Raw genomic sequence first — 21,862 nt, 5'->3', positions numbered from 1 at the left:
TTAAATTTTTTTTTTCTTTTGTATTGGGGTATAGCCGATTAACAATGTTGTTCATGATAGTTTCAGGAGAACAGGGAAGGGACTCAGCCATACATATACACGTATCCACTCTCCCACAACTCCACTCCCACGCAAGCTGCCATGCAACACTAAGCAGAGCTTCATGTGCTATATAGTAGGTCCTATACAGTTGGCTCAGAGACATTACTTTGCCAACAAAGGTCCATCTAGTCAAGGCTATGGTTTTTCCAGTGGTCATGTATGGATGTGAGAGTTGGAGTGTGAAGAAAGCTGAGTGCTGAAGAATTGATGCTTTTGAACTGTGGTGTTGGAGAAGACTCTTGAGAGTCCCTTGGACTGCAAGGAGATCCACCCAGTCCATTCTAAAGATCAGCCCTGGGTGTTCATTGGAAGGACTGATGCTAAAGCTGAAACTCCAATACTTTGGCCACCTCATGCGAAGAGTTGACTCATTGGAAAAGACCCTGATGCTGGGAGGGATTGGGGGCAGGAGGAGAAGGGGATGGCCGAGGATGCGATGGCTGGATGGCATCACCGACTCGATGGACATGAGTTTGGGTAAGCTCCGGGAGTTGGTGATGGACAGGGAAGCCTGGTGTGCTGCGATTCATGGGGTCACAAAGAGTTGGACATGACTGAGCGACTGAAGTGAACTGAACTGATACAGTTGGCTATCCATTTTAAATATAGCAGTGTGTACATGTTATATCTGATATTTCTCTTATCATTTATAAGTATTTTACAATTCATATGATCATTTCTTGTTTGACTCATGAGTTAGTTAGAAGTGTTTTTGTGAATCTCTCTCAGTGCATTTTTTCTCCCCAAACTATTTATCCCCTGCCCAAAGCATCTTTTAAAACTCATCTTTCTGTTATTGATTTCTAGTTTAATTGTCCTGTGGTGGGGGAATGTGGTTTGCAGGATACTGATTCCTTGAAATTTACTGAGATGCATTTTATAGCCCAAGATGTAGTCAACTGTGAATGTTTCATGTGTGCTTAGAAAAAAGTGTATTCTCTAGTTATTAGGTGTAATCTCAGGCTAGTCTTTTAAAAACCTCCCTGCCCCTCCCATTTCCTTATCTGTAAAAAGGTACCTGAGCAATACACATTAGTTCCCTCCTGCCATTTAGAATTATGCTTCCTGACGAAGAGGTTGTGCAGACAGAGAGAGAGTACAAAGTAAAGAGAGCCAGATGTGCCGTTTCTAGCTTATCACAATATTAATAAGAATAGCCTAGATTTATCAAGCATTTGAAATATTCCAAATGATGAGTCCACCTACCATTTGATTTCTTACTCTCTGTAAGCCTGTGGGCTGCTGCCCAGGCAGGTGGAGGTAAGGACCCCCGCGGAGCAGGGACACGCCCACCAGCAGGCATGGCCGTTCACTCAGCCCTCCACGCTGGAACCACAGGGTCCCCCGCTGACTCCCCCCGGCTCACTTCTTACATTCGCTCAGCTCGGTCTACTTGCTGACTCTCAAATCTATCTCCTTCTCAATGCCAACATCATTTCTTATCTGCTTTATTTAAACAGACCATTAAATCCCTACTGTTCTTAGAATGCAATTATAAGAAACAAATCCAGGCAAAATCTTGGCGGGCACAGCTCCGCAGTGGGGCTGGGGTAAGTACTGGCGGATGGGTACCAGAGCATCAGAATTGGGAACGGGACAGTGATGTTACATTGATCAAACAGAGGCATGGGTTTAGAAAGACAAACAACTGAGTTCAAATCGTCTTCCTCTAACTCAGCCCTTCTAGTGACCTTGCTTCCATCCCACTCCAAGTTCTTCCTCTCCTTTGAAAGAATTCCTGAAAGAGCCATCTAACTACTTCCCCCACACCCACACACCCCACAAATTACTGTGGTGGGGCTCCACCTCCAGAAAGTTCTTTTTAGATCATAATCATGTTGTCACTGCAAATTCCAAAGACTTCTCAGTCTGCAGTGGCCTCCCTGGGTCACTCTCCAGCAGTATCACAGGCTCCTCTGGAAACCCTTCTGCCTTGGCATCTACAACAACAATCTCTTCTGATTCTCCTTTACCTGCAGGGATGTTCTCTGCTTCTTGCTAGTTCTTATTTCATTGTCTCATCCTTATATGTGAAAGAGTAAAGAGCCCCCTCTTTCTTCAATTCTGTGGCTTCAATTGGCATTTCCATAACTTGTTATTTGTTGATGCAAAACTGGTATATAACATTGTTAGTTTCATAATTTAATTAGAATTGTTTCAATAAAACAAGAAGCATAAACTGCTATTTATTAAGTGCACATTAAGTGTATGCCAGTCAGTGTGCTAAACAGTATTTCACTTAATCGTCACAATAACCACCTGGGGGGCATAGTTTTTGTTAATACTCCACCATTTTTTTTTACGGATGAGAAAGGAGAAGCTAAGAAAAGAAATATAATTTGCCCAAGATCGCTCAGCTACTATGTGCCGGAGCTGGGATTCAAAACACCATCTGTCTAATTCAAAGCTTGTGCTCTCAGCTACCACATTTACTCATCCTCCCCTCCTAAGCCCTGGAACTCACCATTCTCCCACAATGTCATGCACTTCATGCTTCCATTTTGCTGCCCTTGGAATGGAAGACCTTTATCTGCACTGTGAGCTGAGAAAAGTCTATCCATTGTTCAAGGCTCAGCTCCACGGCCCTCTTCCCCTAACGTTTCCCACAAGTCCAGCCAGCTTAACTGTTTCCATCTCCTTCCTGTGGCAGCTCTATAATGATACCAAACCATCCATTCATCCATCTGACCACGTATCCATCTATCCACCCAAGAATCACACAAATATGGGAGAAGATTGTTTACCCAGAAGCATCCAAACACAGAATGTTTTATGCTCAGCCTTTGGGAAGAAAAAAAAAAAACAAAAACATATCATACTTTGGTCAAACTTTAAGAAAATTTGCTGGAGGTCATGGTGTCTAGGGAAGAAAAGTGTTCTGCTAGGTATCTGGGAATGCTGACCGGTCAGGGACTGCCATCCCTGTGATCTGGTCAGGGTGGTTTCCAAGGTTACCAAGGCAGGTCTGTGCAATTTCCCTTACCCAGTCCCTATATTTCTAAATCCTATTGATACACCAAGACCGGCTCAAATACTCCTTCATCCTCAAAGCCTTCCCTGATTCTCCTCTCCCATCAGGCACGAACAAACCAGGATCTGCACACCACAGTGAGTCTGTGACATCGCTGATGACACCAAGCACTTTTATCATCCGTGGCTAATACTGCCGTTCAAAAAGCACTTCAGCATATTCATTTCCTGCTTTACCTTCCCTGCTGGTCTCCTTGGAGCTCGGAATTGCACCCACTTTCACCTTCATGATGTTTTCAGAACCAAGTCCAGTGCCTGGCACACAGACACTCAAGTGTGACTGCCCAGCTGAGATTGGTGACCCTGGCCTTGAATGGAGAAGGCCATTCAACAGCCATTCAAAGGCAAGCACCTAGCTGTGGACACAGCTGGTGTAAAGTACACATAAGATCCTATACAAAAATCCTACCTTTTTCCACCTGACCCCCCCCCCAAAAAAAAGGATCAGGAAAGGGGGACCATGCACCCACTTAACCTGAGGTTTCTGAGGCCTGTGTCCCATAGTTCACATGTTGGGGTGATGGCTTCTGATATTCTCCAGGATGACCTAAGCAGGGAAAGATGACGTCTGAACACATTTTAGTTTCCATAGTCAGAAAATGAGACTTAGACCTGAGAGAGAGACAGTGCTTCAATATCAACCATGACAGTCACCTGCTTTACCAAGGAGGGCAAAGGAGGTTCACTGACTCCATCCAAGTCATGGGACAGAAAGGACCGTACAGACAAATTTTCCCTATCCCTCCCAGACTTGCAAATGAAGCCTCTAGGAAACCGAGTGCTCTCTGCATGGCTAAAAATAAACTCCCCGAAACTTCATCTAGCTCTATCACGGCTGCAATTTACAGCGTCTCGAGCTTCAGCGTGGTGTAATTAGCAAATGGATTATAATAATTTATTTCTGGTTTGAAAGCTCGAATGAGCACGACCTTCCAGCAGAATGGGAAAATTAAGAGGCTGGGAGCCAGCCACGCTCCCCCAGCCCCTTCCGATGCCACAATTTTGACGCTGGCCAGCATCCATCTACTGATGTCTGATGGATGTGCCACAGAGAGGGGACTGTAACTCTGGCCTGCAGGCTGCCTGGGAAGCAAGACTTCTAGAATACAGCATCCCCCCCGCCCTACACCCCATGAAGGATCCATGCTCATTTTTGCAGGGGCTGGGATGGTGTTCTAAACCATCCTTCCAATGAGCAAGAACACCTAAGGGCAGGGAACGTTTGCTGTGATGTCTCTGAGTAGGCACTATTGAAGCCTGGACCAAGGAAGGCTAAGAAAAGGCTGGGCGGGGGTCAGAGAGGAACTGTGTTTGGGTTTTGTTGTATGTGTGTCTTGAGTGACAACCATGTCAAGTCTCTTTTACAAAATGCTGACAGATACGTATCTTCCTCACAAGATTATCATGGTGATTAAATGAGGAAAATGTATCAAAGGGCTTTAGTAAGTGAATGCTAGTGATTCTTCTTGAGTGAATACATTCCCAAAGTAGCTCTCTCTGATGAGGGATGCTCCTGGCCAAAGCACTAGAGTATGCTGTGGTAAGGCACCAGGGCTGGAGCAGCGGAAAAGCCAGAGGGTTGTCTCCTTGAGTTTCCCTCTGCAGAATCCAGGCAGAGGCCGATCCATTTACCTTTTGCAGTATCTTCCTGGTGGAACATTGTGATGCTGGGAAACAGGGATCCTGCTGTGGGCAAGGAGTGTGAACAACTTTCTCCTTTCTCATGCACGTGCCAAACACCCGCCCAAACACATACTGACACGGAAGGTGAGGATGGTGGCCAGGTGGTGTGAAAAACCAAAGTGATGCTTGTAGTCTCTTTGTTAGAGGCAGGGGAATGAGCATTCACTGAGCAATGACCAAGTGCCAGGCACCGCATTGGACAGCTTCGCTTCTGCAGGGACGCAAAACTTGCTCTCTTCTCCCTCCCCCAGTGTCTCTTTAGTACGACAATTATTTTGAACTGAAAACAATCGAGGCTCGAAAGACTCAGGAAGAAACTCTGACCTTCCCCCTAGTTGCCTAGAAAATTTAGATAGAGGGCCTGCTCCCAAAATAAAGCTATCACCAGAGATACTGATGCCAAAATCTTGGCTCTCTGTGCACTGATGCTAAAAGGAAATACAGGGTTTTGGAGGCACAAGAAAAAGGAGCTTTATTCTTTGCCAGGCAAAGAGGGAACATAGTAGGCTAGAGTCTTAAGAACTGTGTCCCACTCCCTGGGGAATAGGGGAAGGTTTTATATCCTAATGAAGGTCTTGTGGCTTATTTTTCTTGTGCAAAACTTCAAAATGGCCACAGTTGGCATCAGGCAACTTGGCAACTGGGATTGGTCTTTTCTGAAGTTTATCTGGCCTGTGACCTTCTTTCTGATATGCAGAATGCTATGAGGGTGTGTAGGGAGAAAAGAATGCCAGGTGCAGAGTGTAATTCATATGGAGTCAGAGAGTAATTAGCTTTGTGAAGGACAAGTCCAGGTACAAGTGTTTGTTGGTAGTAACAGCAAAAGAATAACCGAGACTGCTTAACTCTTGCAGGTCTGTTTAGGCTGTTTCCCCAGTCAGTTTATTGGTTCCTTATTTTTCTTTTCTATCAGAAAAGTCATTTCTATTTAAGAAAAGTAGTCTCATTTCTATTTTTTGCTGCAACAAGAATACGGACTGGGGATGGTGGGGGGAACAGGACCTATGGATCAGAGGCCACACTCTGTCCCACTGTCTCTGCATGGCCCAGCAAACATTTATTTACCAAATATTTTCTCTTTCTTCTCCATTTGCCTTCCTTCTTTTTGAAGTCTGAAATCACTATCCCCAATATTCCCTTGCGACTTTAGCTGAAGATGGTATTTAAGGTGGGGGTTTCAGCCATTTTGGTGAGTTAGTTTTCCTGGGTGAGTTAGATTTCTTTCTCTCCCATGAATATAGTAATTATACTTTCCATTTTCTCCTGTTTATCTGTCTTATGTCAATTCGGTTCTCAGACCAGCCAGAAGAACCTGATTAGAAGGGAAGAGGAAACTCTCTTCTTCCCCGACACTTCCCAGCTCCACTCACAGCCTGCGAGGGGACCCCTGGCCACAGGGTCACAGGGCACCGAGGCTGTCACTGTGTACGGCCTGCGAAGCCTCCTCTCCCATCTGCCTCCCCAACCGGCCCCTGAGTAGGAAGATGGGACCCTCATTCTCATGCTCTCAGTTCTTAGGGATCATTTCAGGGGAACTTCAGTGTTCTGATCACTTAGGTTGGGACTTCACCCACACTTGCCCACTTCACCAGACTGCTTTCAGAACAAAGAGCATGAGTGTGAAAAATTTTGGAAACTATGCCAAACACTGAGTGACCTGTTGCTCTCATTCAGACCCTCGCGCTTCCTAGTTTAAATTGTTTTTGTTCCCAAGTTACAGAAAGATACACTGACTGTATCTTCCTGTCTCTTCCCTTGTTCCCTTGGCTCTGAGCAAGCCAGCCATCTTTCAGGCCATTATACTCAGGCAGCAAATTCTGTTTCCCCTTCCAGGAGTTGCCTTTACCATTTCGGTCTCAGCTTAGACTGGAAATCACTTCCGGGGGCAGGTTTTCTCTGCCATCTGTTCTGTAGGGCACTTGTACTTCTTTGAATGACAGTTGATGAACGTCTGCCTCTCCAATTAGAGCGAGGTGGGCCCACTTTTGTCTCGTCACCAGGATGTCCTGGGGGGGATGTCTTCAGGGGGCCAGGCATACAGCATCCACTCAATTAGCGTGTCTATTTTGTTTACTTGTGTACCCCAGCCTCTGGAGGCTGTGCGGCACACAGTCAGGTCAGTGCTCAATCAACACTTGTTGGAAAAATGCGAGCGTAAAGGCTGGTTACAAAGGATGTGCAACAGGGGGTGAAAACCATGGATGCTGGAGCCAGAACACCCAGTGTGACCTTGGCTTCTCCACTCAGAAGTGTGTTACTCTGGGAAGTGACTTCACATCTGTGGGCCTCATTTACAGTTTCCTCATTTACTCAGAAAAAAGGAATCATAGCTATGCCTACCTCTGAGAGTGGTTGTGAGGATTAAATCATATATTCTAAGTTCATGAGCAAGGTCAGGCATGGGGTTGGCACTATGTAAGTGAGGCTTGGACTGCAAGGAGATCCAACCAGTCCATCCTAAAGGAGATCAGTCTTGAGTGTTCATTGGAAGGACTGATGTTGAAGCTGAAACTCCAATACTTTGGCCATCTGATGCGAAGAGCAAACTCATTTGAAAAGGCCCTGATGTTGGGAGGAGAAGGGGATGACAGAGGATGAGATGGTTGGATGACATCACTGACTCAATGGACATGAGTTTAAGCAAGCTCCAGGAGTTGGTGGTAGAAAGGGAGGCCTGGTGTGCTGCAGTCCATGGGGTCGCAAGAGTCAGACACGACTACGTGACTGAACTGAACTGAACTGAAGTGAGGCTATTCTTCTTATCAAGACCGCTCATCATCTTTCATCTTTCTCCCCTGACCCAGCTCACATCCCTCTTCTTCTCCGAAGCTGGTCCAGCTGGGTCCTTCTGCTCTTTCTCCTAGCTCCCAGGGCCTGTTCTCTGCACTGAGGACCCTTCCATGCACTGTTCTCCCTGACTCCCCCGAGACCACAGCAGCCTGGAGAAAGGCCTAGAGGGGTGAACCAAGGAGGACTCTAAAGAGGGAGAGAGTGTGCTGGAGAGTATGGGTGAAAAAGCGGGGGACCCCTGGAAGGAGCGGGGGCTGTTTGTGGCAGCTACTTGCATCTGCTTGGAGATTCTGCCTCAAAATTCATTTCGAGGAGCAAAGCTTCCAGCCTTGAGTGCCTGCTTCATGGGCTAGGAAAATGTCCCTTTTTTGGAGGGAAATAAATGGTTCGCCATTAAGATATAAAATGCAGCTGTTACAGTCCATAAAACAACAGACAGGTTAATATGGGTGCTTAAGAATGCTGTTTCCTCATATTAACCTCAGCAAGAGCAACCTAACCAGATTGACTCTGGAGCACTTTGGAAACCTGCTGATTATCTCTAATATTTATCTGATGTGTAAGTAACGGTGGGTGTTTGTTTCCAAAAGAAGTTGTCTCGCTCGCCTCCCTCCCTCTCTCCTTCTGCCCTTTTCCTCTTCTTCCTTCCTACCTAAGAACATCTGGGCCTTAGTTTTCTTCCTGGGACAAGACCACGCAGATGTGTACCTGGGGGGCACTTCTGGGTTTCTGAACTTGCCTCTTGATGGGGCTCAATGACTCACATCATTCCTTTCTGTCCACCACCTCCTGCTCCTCCCAGCCAATCCATTTGACCCACACGGTGTTGACCAGGGGACTAATTCAACTTCCAAAATGTTCATATTTTAAAACTGGTTTTAAGCTATTGCTCACAAAGAGGTGAGATTCAGTTCCAAGAAAAGTGCAAACTGCTGTGACTCATGGCACACACCTGTGCAGAAGAAAGGCCAGCCAGGGGTGTTCAGTCAACGCACAGGCTCTGGGGCAACGGGGCTTCAGCTCTGGCTGTTGGCTGGCAGCTTGGGGAAGTGACTTTAGAGTCTGCGCTGCATGCTGTACATCGTAGCAGAAGCCAGCACCTCAGCCCCATTCTCAAAGTCCTATGTATAAGGGCTTTTTCCCCAGCTGCTTGTCAGTGCAGACAGCTCAGAGCTCCCCTCCAGCTATCGTTCCTACTGTGCGTAACAGATAGTCCTCAGGAAATTCTGGGGAGGGGAGAGGTGAAGTGGGTGATTTCAGCATCATCAAAAATTACCAACAGATGGAACTTCTTGGTGGTCCAGTGGCTAAGACTCTGAGCTCCCAGCGCAGGGGGTCCAGGTTCGATCCCTGGTTGGGGAACTAGATCCCACATGCTGAAACTCAGAGACCACGTGATGCAACCAAGACCTGGTGCAGCCAAATGAATATTTTAAAAAAACTGACCAGCAGATCCTCAAATGGGCAGGGCTCTCTCAGGCCTCAAGCACTCTGTACACGCCGTTTCCTTTGTCTCTGTCAACTCATCCTCCCTTAATTCCTTCTTCTCCTTGAACACTGAGCTGAAGTTCATCCCTCTGGAAGCCTTTGATACCCTCTGTCTAGATCAGGGGCCCATCTTTTGCGCTTCCACATCCCCCAGGCTTCCCTTGCTGGTGTAGTTCTCATCCGGATGAAATTATCTGCTTATTTGACTGTCTGCAATGAATATCTCCAGTGGATGCTTACAGGGAAAGGAGTTTTTGGGTACAAAAAAATAACAATCAATATATTGTTTAATCTATGCATCAACTTTGAGCCTTGCTCCAGGAAGAATTTAAGACAGCACAAAAATGAAAAATACCCCTGGGAAGCTTTGAGTAGAATAGCAGAGACATAAGCATAAAATATATATATAAAATACGACAGGAGCTGAGATGAAGTTATGTGGGTGGAGGCCTGGTGTGGGTTTGGGGATTCTTCCCTCTGGTCTAGCCCAGGGTATAGCACAGAACCTGACTTGTGGGGAGGCTCAGTATTTGTGGAGTGAATGAGATGAATGGGGGGCAGGATCTGAAGGGGCCTTAGAGATCTCTCATGTCAATGAGGAAGACTGAGGTCAGAGAGAAGAGAGAGGAGACGGGGAGGCCTCCTGGTTCTTGGCTTCACAGGAAACAGAATCCGGGCCTCTAGAACTTTGGTAATTCTAGATTCCACTGGAAGCGGAAAATGCAGAAGGCCAAGCCACTTTCCTTCCCTGGGCCTCAGTTTTCTCACCCACAAAAGCAGAAGCTTAGAGGTCACTCTTGAAGGCTGTTCCAGTTTGTAAACCCCACAGAGACTGAGGTTACCAAAAAAAGAAAAGAAAGAAGCTGAGGAGTAACGTGGTCAATGTTCATGTGATGTCATCTGATCTGTCTTATCCTGATACAAATTCAAGAACCTACTCATAGGGAATAGCCCTTCATTCATTTATTCAAAACAAATATACTAAATGTCAGCTGTGTGCCAGGTGCTGACCTGGGCTCAACCACAGGGCACCCAGGAACCAACGCCTTCCTCTGGACCTGCTCCCTACTCTCTGAAGTCCTGGGCTGCCCTCCAAGGATCTGCTCTACAACTCTGAGTGAACTTCTCTCTCTCCCTTCCTCCTCCCTGCTTTGTGTCTTCTTTCATACTTCATTCATGCATCCCACAAATGTTCACGAAGCACCTCCCTGAGGACGTGCCTTGTGACCTCAGCAGGCCCCTTTCCTGGTGCTGAGCCAGGCAGTTTTCAGAGCTGAGGATGTCACCAACATTCACTATGCTCCCAACCCACGATTCAGTTCAGGCTGCATGTCTGCCTGGACTCTCTCAGTCTTCTCACCCCCTTCCAAGGCCTAGTCCTCAAGCCCCCTATCCTGTGACACCTTCTCTGACCTCCTTCTACTGGGGTCACACAGCCTCTCCTTTCCACAATGATCCCACCATCTTGCACTGGTGGGTTTGTCTGGTGGCCCTGCTGCTCTGAACTCCATGAGTCCCGGGACAGTACGTTCATCATCCCATCCACAGCAGTGTTGACCCAGAAAGTGCTGGAGAGGGCATGGCTGAAATGGACTGCCATCAAAACTTCCTGACCAGCACATTCTAACTCACCCAGGCTCAGAGAAAAGGCAGAAAGTGTCTCTCTACCTGTCCTACCAGCAAACCCAACACGACCATGCTCTGCAGCTTCCCTCTGCTTCCAGAGGCTGTTCTCAGCTCACGTGGGGCCCGGGGACTCTGCTCCCAGCGCCCGGGCAGTTTACACCATATCCTCTGATGTCCTGTCTCAACTCTCCTCAATACATTCTGTGAACTTGCTGGGAAATGTGCATGCATTCATGATCCAAAGAAAATCTACCTTTAACATATTTTCACAAATAAAAAATCCCTCTAGAAGCTTAAGGTTTTCTAGCTGCGCTTGAATTTTGCTAAGGTTCTTTAAGATAAAGAGGATTATTTTCCCTTCCAAAGTATTAATACAGTCACACCAGCTAAAGCATAGTGGGGCTACAGATACCCCTTGGTACAAGGCAGCCAGGGTTGGAACCTTGGCTCTGCCATGCTAGCCCTGACCTTGGGCCTCCAGCTAGACTAGACTTCTGTCTTGCCCCACAATTCCAGTCTTGCTGCCCAGAAAAAGAAGAGTAATCCAACTGCTGGCTCACTCAAGCATGGACCCAATCACTTATTTCATCACGTATCATCTTCCTTAATTACTCATTCATAATGATTCATTCATTCACTATATTTATTTCCTCCAGCGTGCACTTATTCATTCACTCAAAATTAGACACATTCATTCATTCATTCATTGGTTCATCTGCTCATTAATTTCTTCACTTATTTACTCATCTACTCACTCATTCATTTACTAACTTCTTTGTTTCTTCATTTGCTCCTCATAACTCACTTGTTTGCTCACCCTTTCATCCACTTTTCCCTTCATGCACTCACTGCCTCTTTCCATGCGGTCACTCCCTTGGGCCCTCACTCACCTCCGACACTTATTACTCCTATTTCCCAACACAGCACCCTTTCCAGGAAGGCCAGCCTCCATCACGGCGGGGTCCATCAGTCCTCACTCCCAGAACATTCCCTTCCCTTTACCATCCAGCTTGCTGAACTGCGTAGGCATGTGTCCTGGTGTGCAGAGGCTATGCTTGCCATTCAGGAACAGATGTTCTTGGAATGACTGTTTTGACTTTCACCCTCTAATGCCAGAAAATTCTCCAAACTCCTCCAGCATGCAGGAAGGCATCCACTTAGCATGGGCAGGGCCTGCAGCACCCAGGGTTCAGAGTCTAGGACACGGGAGATTGCTGGTGGTCAGAGACACAGGGAACTTGGAGAGCCTCCCTGCTCTAGGGATCTGTGATCTGGGGTCCAGGGACCAGCTGGAGAGGGAGACGGGCCCAGAGAGCAGTGGACTTTGTGAGGCAGGTTAAGGAGCATGAAAAGGAGTGGACTGTCTTAGGATTATGGACTCACGATCGGTCTGAGTTCGGGTTACTGTGATGACAGGTGACACAGTCAATGGACAATGCAGAGGTTTATTGGCGGCAAGGCCAATGAGAAGTTATTAGCAATGTCATGGCAGAAGATCAAACTTACAATTTGTTGAACTAGCTTCCCAGTGCCAGGGGCTTCCCATCTTTATGCTAGCATCCCTTAGTAATCCAGCTTCCTATCTTCTAGAAATAGAATCTCCTGAGTTTTCACTGGTCACATGACCTCACAGCCAAAGACTAGATTTCCCAGATCCCCTTGCAGTGAGGCATGACTGGCTAACCCCTGGCCAATGGGTGTGAGCAGAGGTGCTACATGCAACTTCTTGGCTGCGTCCTTAGGAGGAAACTGGCTGACCTCCACTCCTTACTTCACTACCTGCCAGCTAAAGAATGGACCTCTCCAGTGAGCCATCTCTGCCTTTGGAATTGAGGTCACGTCCTGGTGTACAGTAGAATCACAAGACAGAGATGCCTCAGTCCCCGCAGAACTGCTTGAAGCAGAACTTGTCTATGTCCCCAGCTGAGATTTCATATGCAAGAGAAACAAGCATCTGTTATACTTTGGACAATGTTGTTTTGATCTCCATTAAAGCAGCCAAGCTAATATTTACTAAGACGAGAGAAATCTCCTGCATTGTGTTTCCTTATGGAGAAACTTCCTTTAGAGGAACACTCTTGGCTTCTCCGGCTCCCTCACTTAATCCTCTCTGGTGTGGTTGAACAGCTTCCCCTCAAAATTCATGTCTGCTGGGAACCTCAGAATATGATCTTGTTTGGAACTGCAATCTTTGCAGATATAATTAAGGTAAAGATCTAATGAGCTCATGTGGGATCAGGGTAGACGCTGCATTCAATGAGAGAATGTCCTTAGCAAAGATGGAAAAGGACCCAGAGACGCAGAGGAGAATAGCAGGTGACGATGGAGGCAGAGACTGGAATGATGCGTGTATAAACCAAGGGACACAGGAAGCTATGAGAGAGGCCCGGGTTCTCCCTCAGAGCCTTCAGGAAGGACTGACCAACCCCACTGACACCTGCTTTCAGAACTTCAGCCTCTAGAACTGTGAGAGAATACACTTCTGTTGTTCTATCTCCAAGTTTGTGGCAATTTGTTGCAGCAGACCCAGGAAACTAACACAGGCTCTGAGAGGAGGGATGGCTGTTGGATGGGTGGGTTTGGCAGACAGAACTGGATCTGCCTTCCCCTGCAGCCCTGTGCCCCCAAAATGGCCCCCAGAAAGCCAACCCCTCTTCTCCTGCAGGGAATGCAGAGGGCTGTCTCTGATTCTAGAATGCAGGGTTTAGCGTGCCCCTCTGTCTACAGATCTGCAGCTGTACTGCTTCCCATCGTCGGTGCAGTGTGGTCATCAAGATCATGGCCTCTGAAACCAGGCTACCAGGACCCAGTCCTACTTCCCCATCTATTAGTTGTGTGGTTTTGGGTAAATTAACTAAAATGCCATTGGCATCTTCATCCGTTAAAAGGGGATAATGATAGTACCTACCTCACGGAACTGTTGAGAGGACTAACTTAGCTATATCAAGACATGCTTACAACACAGACCGACAAACACTAAGTGCTGAGTCAGTGTTAGCATTTAACTAGTGGTGATCAGCTATGTTATTATCTGACTCGGCTATGTCTCAGTTAATTTTTAACTTAAACTGGGAATGTAGGTATTATTTTCTGACTCCCCTCAACCTCAACCTTTACTGTATTGAATCTTCATTAACCTCCTTCTGCAGACAAGGAAACCAAATCTGAGAGAGATGAAATGGTAGCCCACAGTCACCTTCTGGGTCCTTCTTCTCCACCTACCCTGGCAGCTCAGACAACCCTGTGGTCTGGTTGTTGGGGTCCTAGGCTCCGGTTAGCAGGCCCTGGAAGGTCTCTTTCCTGGACCCAAGGTAACAGGGCTGGAGCCTGGTAGGACCTCCTTGGGCCAGCAGTCCTGATCGGCTGCTCAGTGTGCTGAGCTACGCAGCTTGGGGCCACGTGAGGATCCCGCAGACCATGTCCACACAAGACTAGACTGCTCTTCAGCCCTATGGGGCCATCTCTGCAGCGAGAGCTGTGCTCCAGGGAAAGCAAGCTGTCTCTGCAGATGTGCCCCTCCGTCTGGGGCTCCCAGACCCATCCTGGGCGAGAGCAGCAGGTTTAGTCTCAGGAACCAGCGGTTTACCACATGCTGAATGAAGCCCTGTCACTGGGAGGATGGAAGTCCTTGGGCCCAAGTGTACAGATGGTGGGGAGGAAAAGTCTCAAAGGGACAAGGGGAAGGGAACTAGCTGAGGATCTATTGTCTGCCAGGCGCCGTCCGAGGTGCTTCATGTTTGATGTTACATCTGATCCTCAAAACAGTCCTCTGCCATAAACCCATTGTAAGAGATGTGGAAACTGAGGCTCAAAGACCTGAAATCACTTATCTAAGCTATGTAGCCAGGAAACATTGGAGGTACCCAGGTTTGCCTTAATTTTTTCTTTGACAACACAGGAGAATCAGACATGCCGTCTTCACTCTGAGCAGGGAGAGTCTTCTGGGGTCCGACCTGACCCAGAGGGGCCTGGAGCCCCGGAGCAGGTTCCCCTGGGTCATGCTCCGTGCACACTGCAGCCATGCATCTCCAGCATCAGTGGTGCTGCTGCGTTTGGATGGCCCTCTACACTCCGTGGAGGACTTAGACCTTGATTCTCTCCTGTGAGGTGATGCAGGTCGAGACAAGCTCCACCTGTGATCTCACTGAAAGATTCCAGATCAGGAACCTCTTCCAGGCCTGAGCGACTAGAGTGTGCTCTGCTTGCTAACAGACTTTCATCAGCAAATTCAGCCACCCTTCCTCATGTCTGCTGTGTGTTGCCAGGCATGATGCTAGGGGGAGGGTCTCCAGAGAGGAATCAAAAAGCCCCTGCCCTTGAGAGTTTATGAGCAAGAGGGAATGAGAAGCCTGGTAGCATAAGAATGACGAAGGGGATGGGTGCTAGCACTTACTAAGCATTTACTATTGGCTGTTCTGAATGACTGATGCTTATCATCTCATTTAACCTTCACAAAACCCTATTATTTTATTCAAGAGGAAACTGAGGCACGGAGAGATTGGAATTACTAGAAAGAGGCAGACAGGAATGCAAACTCAGACAATGAAATCAATTTTATATGCAGGCAGTAACTAATTTGCCCAGGATGTGTGGAGAAGTCAGTTCCATCTTCACAGAGGAGTTAATACCAGCGTAGGGTTTTGCAGGATGCATAGGAGTTTGCCAGGCAGAAACTAGGTGAGTGTGGATCAGGAAGTTTTAGAAGTAAAGAGAGAAAAGCACACTCAATGGTGGAGAGGTTCAAAACAGAGTGGTGTGCAGAAGGAATCCCAGGTAGTTCAGTATGTCTAGAACACAAAATCAAGGAACAGGAATGCAGGAAGGGATACAATTTCGGAAATGAGGTTGCAGAAGGAAAAGGGACCAGCTCTTGGAGAATCATGAATGTGAGGCATAGAAGCTAAGATTCTCCACCCCACTATTAATCAAACATGGGGTTTATTCATTTCATGCAGTGACGTTTGGGGGAAAGTATTCCAGGCTGGCATAGCAGTCGAACAGTGTCATCAAGGTCCCAGGTTCCTTTTCCCTTACAGTTCTGTCATCCTTAACATTTTCCTCCAGTTGCAAGATGGTGGCTGCACCCCCAAGCAGTCTATCTGTGTTCAAGGCAGGAAGAAGCAGAAAGGGTTAACAGCAGAAGTCTGATCTTTGTGATAGGAGCTCAAACTCCATTCATTTTGTGCCCACTGGGGACCCACTGAAGAGTCCAAGGCAGGGCAAGAGATGATAACGATGCTGGTTAATGCGTACTGAGCACTAACCACCCCAGGGAATGTTCCACATTATACACGTCACCTTACACACGTCTCCACAGCTAATCCTCAAAGCACCCTCAAGACACACAGGTTCGTGTCCATCCGTGCTCAAGCTCAGTCATGGCCAACTCTTTGTGACCCGATGGACTGTGGCCCGCCAGGCTCCTCTGTCCATGGGGATTCTCCAGGCAAGAATACCAGAGTGGGTTGCCATTTCCTCCTCCAGAGGATGTTCCTGACCCAGGGATCCAACCCGTTGTCTCCTGCATGGCAGGTAGATCCTTCACCTGCTGAGCCATCAGAGAAGGAAGATGCAGGTATGTCCCCATTTAAAAATGGGGCGACGCAGAGAGGTTAAGAAAATCACCTACTGCTGCCCAGGCAGAAGAGGCAGAAACTGAGAGGTCCGGCTTTGAGTCTTGCTTTTAATCACCATGTTTGCCTGCATTTTAGAAAGTGTACTACGTGCGAGTGTAGAGGCAGTGAGTCCAGTGCAGAGGCTGAACTCTCCAGGTGGAGAGAATGGGACCCTTGCAAGGATGAAGAATGGGGGCAGGCAGGAGGGAAAGGGGAGGACCTTATGACTGTCTGACTCTCCCCTCCCTAAACCAGGCTCCTCTGTGTCCGCAGGGCCCACAGGAGCACGGAGGCCAGGGGCACCAGTGCTGGGCAGCTGCAAGGACTCTGCAAAAAGAGTCACAGCGTGGCGGCAGGCAGAGCCTGCCACAGGCCTGACTTTCACGCTGACACCCACATCACTGTTGTCGTTCGTGTGCAGACTCTCACCCCAGACAGTGCCAAGGCCCAGAAAAGCAGGAAGCGGTGTGCAGAGGTGGGGCCACAGTTAGATCACTGTCTTGTGCCTGGCAGATGGGAGCAGGGTGATGCTGATGTCTGCAGCTGACGGGGGCCCACGTGGAGGGGGCAGGACAATGACTCAGGGGCTCAAAAAGCCCTGGGCTCCCGTCCCAGCTGGATCTTCAGTTAGTGGTGACTTCAAGCCACCTCTCCAGCACGCATCTCCCCTGCCTTTGGTGAGCTGCCAGGATGCAGAGGCGAATCCCACCACCCTGACATCAGGGAGTTCCCAGTCTCCACAGCACTGGCGCCAGTGATCAGTGCTGAGATATGGGGAAGCATAGAGGTCATAGTGGGGGTCCAGGGCAGTGAGCAGATGCTAAACCAGGCTGGGAGGTCCAGGTGGGCTTCCTGGAGGAAATAACTACCAACCTGCATTCCATAAGATAAGAGTTGGCCAGGCAAAGAGGAAGGGAGGGTATTCCGTTAAATAAGAACCAAATGGGCTAAGGCGAATGGACAGAAAGCAAGGCACATAGACGAGTCTTCAGGAGGAACCAAGCCTCTTCTGTTTCACATCACACTTGCGGCTCCTAGCATCCCAGTGGCTGGTACACACAATATTGGCTGCGGAAAGCAGGGCTCCTAGCGCTTGCGGCAGATTGATCACAAAACTGTCACAGGTCTTCCCCTCCTCGTGTTCTTGGCCGTTTGCACTGTGACTGCAGATCCTGTTATCAAGAGGCGAAGACTATTTCCCCCTCTGTTAAATCTGGGCTGACAGTGTAACTTGCTTTGGCCAATAGGATGAGGCAAGCTGGTGACACACGAGTTTGGAACTCACATCTTCCCTCTCTCTTGGCGTTGGGCTCAGCTGCCCGCTTACTTTACTGGATGACAAGAGGCACATGGCCCAGTGACCTTACCCCCACCCCTCCATGGCCCCAGACGACTATCAGTCCTGGGCCCCTCCACCAGCTGACCCAGAGTGACCAAGTTACACCTTTTTGCCGGGACTTTCCTAGTTTTAAATGAAATGGTCCATATCCAAGAAGGCTTTCGGTCCCAGGCAAACAGGGACGGCTAGTCATCCTAGCTGACTCATTTGAAAAGACCCTGATGCTGGGAAAGATTGAGGGCAGGAGGAGAAGGGGACGACAGAGGATGAGATGGGTTGGATAGCTTCACTGACTTGATGGACATGGGTTTGGGTGGACTCCGGGAGTTGGTGATGGACAGGGAGGCCTGGTGTGCTGCGGTTCATGGGGTCGCAAAGAGCTGGACACGACTGAGTGACTGAACTGAACTGAACTGAACTGAGTCATCCTAAGCGGACCTTAGATGCATGAACAAGCCCAGTCAAGTTTTACGCAGATCAGCAGAGCTGCCTGTGACCCATAGACGAGGGTGCAGTCATAAATGCTGCAGTTTTAAAGCACTAAGTCTGTGGTTTTTAAAGTGCCAAGTTTGTTACACAGCGATGGATAACAGATAAGCTGGTTCACTGGGGATGAGGCTCAGGTTCTCAGCTTCCGTAGCAGTTGGGAACCAACTAAGCTTCTCTCCGGGAGTGTGGTATCGAGTGGGTCATGACAGGGAAGACACTGACACTCAGAGAGGTTAAGTCACCTGCTCAGGATCACAGAGCCAGTGGATACTGGCAACGGAATGCAGCCCCAGGCCTTTGACCTCCCCCTTCCACCATGCTTTCTCTGTGTAATCAGCACATTTGTGCTGCAGTAACCGGAGGCCCCCCAGAGATTGTTAATTTAACAAATCTCTGGTCATGCTACAGCTCTTGTGATGGTTTTCTTTACTAGATCCAGTGTCAGACCACGTTATACGCTCTCTCCCACATGAAGGATGATGGGACTCACACTTAACCGCAAGCCACAGCCAGTCCGACCATGGTCAGATGCCAGGGCAAAGGCAACACTGTCAGGCAGCAGAAGACATGTGTTCAGAACATCCTGACATGCAGGTGGAAAGCCACACTGGCTTTTTATCACACACACGAGGAGCTGGGGGACACTGATTGTAGTTTTAATTCTGACACATACCTGCTGTGTGTGTCATACCCATGACCTTGGGCAAGTCCCTGCCCTTCTCTGGGAGACTGGGTACCAACTGATCATTTGAAACTGGTACCATTCACTGTAAATTGAGGGCAGAACATGGGGTGGGCACCTTTGAACCCAGGACCAAGTACAGCGCATTACAGCTGCTCAAAGAATGCTCACCGATCACATGTCATAGCAGGATGTCTTCTTTTCTGCTGATAGAGCAAGAAAGCCATCTTGCAGAGGGCAGGGGGCCCTGACATTAATTTGGAAAAAATGTAAGTTTCTTTCCCGTTATTCCAAGGAAGAATGAGAATGAGACAGGACTTTGTTTCTTGGGTCTGGGGTTTGCCCCTAAAGAGAACTGGCTGGCCTTGAGGGCATGGCAACCCACTCCAGTTTTCCTGCCTGTAGAACCCCCACAGGCAGCGGAGCCTGGTGTGCTACAGTCCATGGGGTCTCAGAGTCAGACATGACTGAGCGACTAAGTACGCACACACTGCACTCCCATGAGTGCTTCATGTTCACTTCTAAACACTTCTGGGATGGTGGGACTTTGGCAGTGTTAGGAGGAGAACGCTGCTAAGGGACCTAGTGGTCTCAGAAGTCTAGTGGGAAACATCAGAAGCAAAATTTAGCACCAAGAAGACCCCTCTCCTTCCAAGAGTCTTGTAGGCTTGGTTAGGAAGCTGGGCAAATGAGACTTTGCTACCCTGGGAGACCTAGGGGCCAGTACCTATTCATAAGGCATAATGGTACTAACTACAGTAGTGGATTGAACGAAACAGAGCTTTTCAATACCTGCATGGTATTACAGGCTGAATTGGGTCCCTTCAAATTCAGATGCTGAAGTCCTGACCCTCAGGGCATCGGAACGTGACCTTATGTGGAAATAGGCTCACTGCAGATATAGTCAAGATGAGGTTATATCAGAGTAGCTTGTGTTAGTCACTCAGTTATGTCCAGCTCTTTGCAACCCCATGGATTGTAGCCTGCCAGATTCCTCTGTCCATGGGATTCGCCAGGCATGAATACTGGAGTGGGTTGCCATTCCCTTCTTTAGGGGATCTTCCCAATCAAGGGATCGAACCCGGGTCTCGTGCACTGCAGGTGAATTCTTTACCATCTGAACTACCAGGAAGTCCTGATCAGAGCAGGGTGGGCTCCAAATCCAATAAGACTGATGTTTTTATAAAAAGGAGAAATTTGGAGGCAGACACTCACACAGGAAGAATGCTATGTGGAGATAAAGGCAGGGACTGGAAAGATGCTTCTACAAGGCAAAGAATACCAAGGATGCCAGCAAACCACCAGAAGCTGGGGGAGAGGCAAGCAGATTCTCCTTCACAGCCCCCTGGTCACTCCTTGCTCTCTGACTTCAAGCCTCTAGACAATAACTTCCTGTTATTGAAGTCACCCAGTTTGTGGTACACGGTTGTGGTAGACCCAGCAAACTAATCCAGGAAGCGCAGTGTGAGACCACCGGGCGGGGTCGGGGTGGCAGAGGTTGTAGAAGTGTCCTTGGTGCTAGGATAAGCTGGGAAGGCAAACAGGGGAGGGAACCATAAGAGAACAATCAGGACTTGCATCAATCTGTGTGTGAAGGCTCAAGTCAGTTTAAATTTGTCTTGAGAAATAAGGGCTGGCTCCAAAGCATCACTTTTTCATACAACATTATGAAAATAAGTGGTGAGTTGGAAGGAATTACAAAGGTCAGAGAGACCCCCTGCTCTGTCTTACAGGTAAGGAGATGAAGACCTCAATGGTGGAGTATTTTTGCCAGCATCCACAAAGGGATAGAGCGAGGACCAGAACCCAGGCATCCACAGCTGTCTTTCTCCAAATCTCGATGTGCCGCATCCAGCCAACATACAGAGGCTGGCATTTGTGTGAAATGCAAAAGCCTCTGTGGGCACCACTGTATATTTAGACATTCTCAAGAAGGGAAGTCGGCTGCAACGTGGATATTTTCATTTTCACAAACCACTCCAGAAGCCAGGATGAGTGAGGACTGTTTTTTAAGACTGTCTCCCTTGAGGTTAACCTAGCCAAGGAAACGCTGTAGAGCAGGGAGCCACTGTTTAATACCTAACAAAGTTCTGATCTATGAATGCATTAACCACTGGGTTTTCCTAAACGGAGAATCCCCACAGGGCTATGAAGTCTGGTGATTTAGAAATCACTGAAGACTGGGGGAGGGTTGGAGTGAAGAGGAGGAGGAGGAGAGAGGAGGAGGGGAGAGGGGTACAGGGGAATGGGGGTGGGGATGGGAATTGGGGGGAGGACATTATGGGAACAGAGTCCCATTCTGGAGCTTCAAAGCACAGAAGGTGAATCAGACAGCACAAGAATATAATCTAAAATAATCATGCAAGTTAATGAGCAGAGAAGATTCAGTTTTGGGACAAGTCTTCATTAACATAGCTAATGTTGATTGATGCTTTACATTCGTGTACTATTTCACACATTGCAAAGCACTTTTCCAACAGTTCTCAACAAGCTCAAAACTTCTAAGTTTAGGTGACCAGGTACTTTATCATCCAAAGTGTGTCGCCTTTGAGGTTGAAAGGAAGCATTCTGAACAATTATGGTGGGTCAGCAGGTGTAAACCAGAACTGTCCCAGGCAAACAGGAATGTATGGTCAGTCCATGACAAGCCTCCAAAAGAGACTGAGTACCCCAGGGACATCATCATTCATCCATTCACCCCAAACCTGCCCTTCTCTGTCTACTTTACCTCTGTCTATTCAGTGGCTCAAATAAAAACCCAGATCCCCCACAATTCTTCTTCCTTCATCCCTTGTCTTCCTTCTCCACCCAACCCCCTGCCCCAACTCTAATCCATCAGTAAATCCTGATAACCCCAACTACAAGTTATCCCCCACTTGTTCTCCTGTGTCTTTCTCCTCTGACATCACCCTGATCTTAGCATCATCATTTCTCACGTGGACAGCAGCAAAAGCTTTCTAATCCATCTCCCTACTTCCACACATGTTCTTTTCACAATCCATTATCCGAAAGGCAACA

General features: G+C 48.1%; 1 protein-coding gene across 8 annotated transcripts in view; it reads right to left on the bottom strand.

Moving 5' to 3' along the window:
• The window catches only part of TENM4 (teneurin transmembrane protein 4), an 854,243-nt gene that overhangs the window by 513,972 nt on the left and 318,409 nt on the right, over positions 1–21,862 (bottom strand). The window lies entirely within an intron of this gene.

Source organism: Bos javanicus, chromosome 29 (genome assembly GCF_032452875.1).
Source record: "Bos javanicus breed banteng chromosome 29, ARS-OSU_banteng_1.0, whole genome shotgun sequence".
Classification (NCBI taxonomy): Eukaryota; Metazoa; Chordata; class Mammalia; order Artiodactyla; family Bovidae; genus Bos; species Bos javanicus.
The sequence above is the reverse complement of the archived record's forward strand: the minus strand, read 5'-3'. Positions and strand labels throughout refer to the sequence as shown.